Genomic DNA, 4,569 nt, shown 5'->3' on the forward strand with positions numbered 1-4,569 from the left:
GGCGCGGGTGGTGGTGCCGCCGGCAGGCGGGCTCGGGGTCCAGGCTCTGGGTGGCAGCGCGCGCGGGGCGGGGGTCCGGTCGGGCGGCGGCGGCGGCGCGAGCCCTAGGCGCACCTCCCGCGGCCGAGCTCCAGCCGCTGGCCCGCGGAGGCGGTGCCCGCCTTAAATGCCGCCTGCCCCGCCCACGTACCTACCCGCGAGCGGGTTGCCTGGCCTCACGACGCCCCGGGAGGCGGGAATCCCGCAGGCGCGGACCCGGGCGCGGAAGCCCGCGGCGGGGCCTCCATCCAGGGCGCGGGCCCCGGCCGGGGACTTGGGGGTCCCCAAGGGCAGCGCCGGCGAACCGCCGCAGCCTGCCTCCGGGCGAGCCCCCGACGATCGCACGCCCTCATCCCAGCTTTGGTGGGACCCTCACCCGCTTTGTTTTGCTAATAAAGGAATTCGTAAAAGTACTAAGCAGAGCGGGAGAATTGCGGCTCCTACCGGCAACTGCTCTCTAGGGTGTCCTGGCCATAAAACGCAACCTTATTATCGGAGGTTGGATTTCCACAGGCCAATGTAGTGTCAGAGTAAATTTGGGAATTACGGAGAGAGATCTGAGGAGTAGCTGAATTACCTTGCGGGATCCGGATAAAAATTGGAGTTCTAAAACAATTGTGGAGGGGGGAGTGGAGAGGAGAGATGGGAGGAAGCTGTGCAGTCAGAGGACTCAGGAATGAGGCTGCCTCGTGGGCAGAACCGAAGCTGTAGGCTGGGGTCGGATAAACACCCTCATCCCCTAATTGGGATGGACATCTCCTTCTCCCGCCAATGCTATAAATCCCTTCCTTCCTTTCTTCTTGCCTTCCGTTGTCCGCCCTTTCTTTCTTCTTTTCTTTCCAAAATGGCAGAATTTGAAGTCAGACCCCCCCCCCCCCCACACACACACCCATTGTGGGGCTGGGCAACACCAGTGAGTTACTTCTTAACTAAACGGTAAGGGACAGGAAAATTCCGGGTGACATTTGGTTTGCAGATACAGATCACAGGTTCTTTGGAGTTGGAGGGGACATTAAATTCTAGTCCAGACTTAAGCAACAGCGGACCCCTGGCTAAGTCTGTGTTGTGTTCTTCCCTCTCCTTCTCCGCTGGAGAATGCTCTTCAAAGGAAAATTTGAAGACAGGGCTACGGAGAAAAAATTTGCATGCAACTGATGTTCCCACTGTTTGCTGGGAATCCAAGAGAAGGGATTTTGCAGTTACAAGTGGCTGCTTGCTCACCTTCCACTCTTTGAGCTCCTGCGCTACCTTTTTGGACAGAGAGACTAGAGAAGCAGGATGGCTAGAGAAATGCCCCTGAACTCAAGTCTAGTTTAAGCTTCAAAAGCAAAGTCAGATTCACACTTACTTAATTAGGGGAATAGGAGAGAGTGATGTAGGGAGAGGAATGGGCTAATGGAGAGGTGATAGCAGATTTTAAAGTCAGCAAATCGTAACAACTCCTGCTAGAGAAGATTGCTGTTTATTCTTGTTGGTGTCAAGTTTGGGAAAGTGTTAGTTACTACCAAATTGGACAAAAGAGAACACTGTCAGATACTCTAGCACCTCTCTGGTCCTGCAGAGTTTCTGGTTCCTGCCAGGGGCCAGTCTTGGCAACTACTGCTATGGCCCACGTGGCAGCTTCTGATGCCATCGGGTATCCTGGATAGCGACTTCTACCAAAGAGGACAAATGGGGCCACTCCACACACACACACCCTAACTCCAGTTACTGCTTTGCTGTTGCTGGTCCTCTTGCCCCAGAGTCCAGACATCCCAATATTTCTTGAGGAGAAGGTCCTCCAGGTATCTGTGAGGCAGGTACCTGGAGTGGTCCTCACCTGATAGAACTATGGACTGAATTTCCCCTCAGAAACACAGACTCACCACTTTTTGGCCCCAGGAACTATGCCCCATCCTTTTCTGGGCAGTGTACCCTGAATTCCACCCAATTCTATGACCTCTCTTGAACTGGCCGGAAAGGCCAGGGTACAACTTGGGACACCTTCTCAGCCCAAATACTCTAGTAGCAGCTTCTGCTTAAAGCTGGGTTTTCCTGTCTTTCAAAAAAAGCCTATCCATGCCACGAATCTCTTCTGGGACTGTTCCCATTGGTAAATATTACATATTTGGGATAGGCTGTCATAATATCTGTAACTACTCCTAGCTTATTTTAATCAATTAATGCACACAATGTCTGTGAAACTGTACCAGACATAGGGACTGTTGGGGAGAAATGGTGCTAAAATTGTGTCATTCTCTGCCCTCAAGAAAGCTACACTTGAGTTGGAGATGCAAAATTAACGAATGAATTGGAGAGGCAACACTTGATCTTAGCCAAAAGGCCGAGAAGCGATGAATTGGAGAGGCAAAATTAATGAATAGACGATAGTAAATGACCCAAGCCAGAAAAGAATTTAGCGCTAAATGGTATAGGCCCTGAGTGCTTTAAAAGTTTAAAGGAAAGATGAGGGAGATGGCAAGATTTTTATTTCTTAGAATTAATTATTCAGATTTTTCCCTATCTCTTTCCACTCTCCATGAAAGGTGGGAGAGAGGCAGAGAGAGTGGCAGAGTTAGGGCCTTCTGTTTATGGACCACTCTTGCTGCCCTGAAGGCCCCTGTCCTGCTGCAGAGTCCTGGGTGAAGGGACATCCACCAGCTGGCTCAAGAGTGTGAGTGTGAAGATTCAGTACTCCAGAGAAGGGGATCCAGGTGCTAATGGGAAGAGGAAGTTTCGCTTCCTGCCTCACATCTGGATCAGCCGGTGCCACTGTTACCCACTATCTTCTTCCTCTCCTGGATTCCTGTCCCACGCACACGGGCAGTCCCCACACACCTGTGCTCACTCATCGTGCCAGGCTCTGACTAGGCTGCATTTCTCCACCGACAAGGGCACCTGGAGTGAAGATGCAAAAACAAAACAAAACAAAACTGCAGCCAAGCACACCGCTACGCTGTTTCCTCGTTTCTTCACGTATAAGAAACCCTGAGATTGGCAGATGAACAACGTGCAGAAAGGAAACCTGCTTTCGGAAATAAGCACCAATACCACAATAATGGCCCCGCCTGAGGCTGTTAAAGACCATGACCAGAGTGGACAGGGGTGATTCCAGAAGTAGATAAAAGACCCGCATGGGGCTTAGGTGGGGTCATGCCACAGGGCATGCTTTCTCCCCTTGTGAATGTAGCTCCCCCAAATTTTAGGTTACTACAACGTTTATTCTCTGTGACTTATTTTGGGTACTAAGATCCTTTTTCAAAAAATTATCATTTTCCTTTTATTAGGTGATTGAAAAAAATTGACTGCATCCTGAAGGTCTTAAATTTGTTTTTGAATCTGAGGGTGAAACAGATTCTTCCCATTTGAATCATCTTCACCTTTATCATGGAAGTTATACCATATATATATGTGTAACATATATGACATATAACACATATGACATGAAGGATATTATTCATACAAATAAGCTCAGTCAACTTTGTAGGCATTTGCCTCTCATGAGTGAGGTGATACTCTCTTGGTCACCAGCTTCCACATTCTTCAGAGGTAGGGAGACAAAAGCAGATACTCCAATATTTATTTATTCTGAAATATTTACTGGAGGCCTGGGATAAATGTGTAGGGCCATACTAGGTCCTTCCTCTGAAAGAGCTTTCGACTTGATTAAGGAGGTAAGATACATCACCCTGGGTTAGAATATTAATATAAAGACACATCAAAGGCTATACCTGAGGGACAATACCTGGCTGGCTCAGTGGGTTAAGCATCTGCCTTCGGCTCAGGTCATGATCCCAGGTCCTGGAATAGAGACCTGTGTTAGGCTCCCTGCTCAGTGGGGAGCCTGCTTCTCCCTCTGCCTGCCACTCCTCCTGCTTGTGCTCCACCCCGAAAAATAAATAAGATCTTTAAAAAAAAAAAGGCTACATCTGGTCCAGCCCTGAGTCAGTGGACAGACACCAGAATTCCAGAAGAGCCAAGGAAGAAGTGAGCTCTAGACAGTGGAATAATGGGTGATTCTCGAAGGGGGGCAAGTGCAAGTGGATTTTGAAGGCTGTGTAACCTGAGACAACTAAGGAGGAGTAGGGCACTGCATGCTGTAGGAGAAGAGGAAAGAAGAAGTTTATGACTCCTGCAATGACCGAAGGGATGGGAATGAAAATGACAGCATTCTAAGGAGAGAAAGGAGCCTGGTAGCCGGAGCAGACAGGTTCTCTCGGAGTAGCAGGTGGTCCAGCTCTCAAGGTGGGACTGTGCTGGGGTTGGACTTTATCAATGTGCCTTAGGGAGCCCTTGAGGATGAGAGTAGTCTAATGGAAACAATATTTTGGGAAAGATGAGCAGTTCTTGAGCAAAAACTGAGAGCCCTTCTGACTCTGAAGTTACTGGGTTTACAACTGTCCCAGCATGAGTCTTGAACCCTATTCTCTTTATTGTAGGTTCCTGTCAGTGAGCAGGTTCTAAACAAGGTGTCTTGCTGCTTTTGTCAAGTGTACTTTAGCACCCTGACACCCTAAGCATGTCTAGTCTCTAAGCAACTGTTATTTTGGG

Source organism: Phoca vitulina, unplaced genomic scaffold (assembly GCF_004348235.1).
Source record: "Phoca vitulina isolate PV1807 unplaced genomic scaffold, GSC_HSeal_1.0 scaffold5, whole genome shotgun sequence".
In the NCBI taxonomy this organism is placed as follows: domain Eukaryota; kingdom Metazoa; phylum Chordata; class Mammalia; order Carnivora; family Phocidae; genus Phoca; species Phoca vitulina.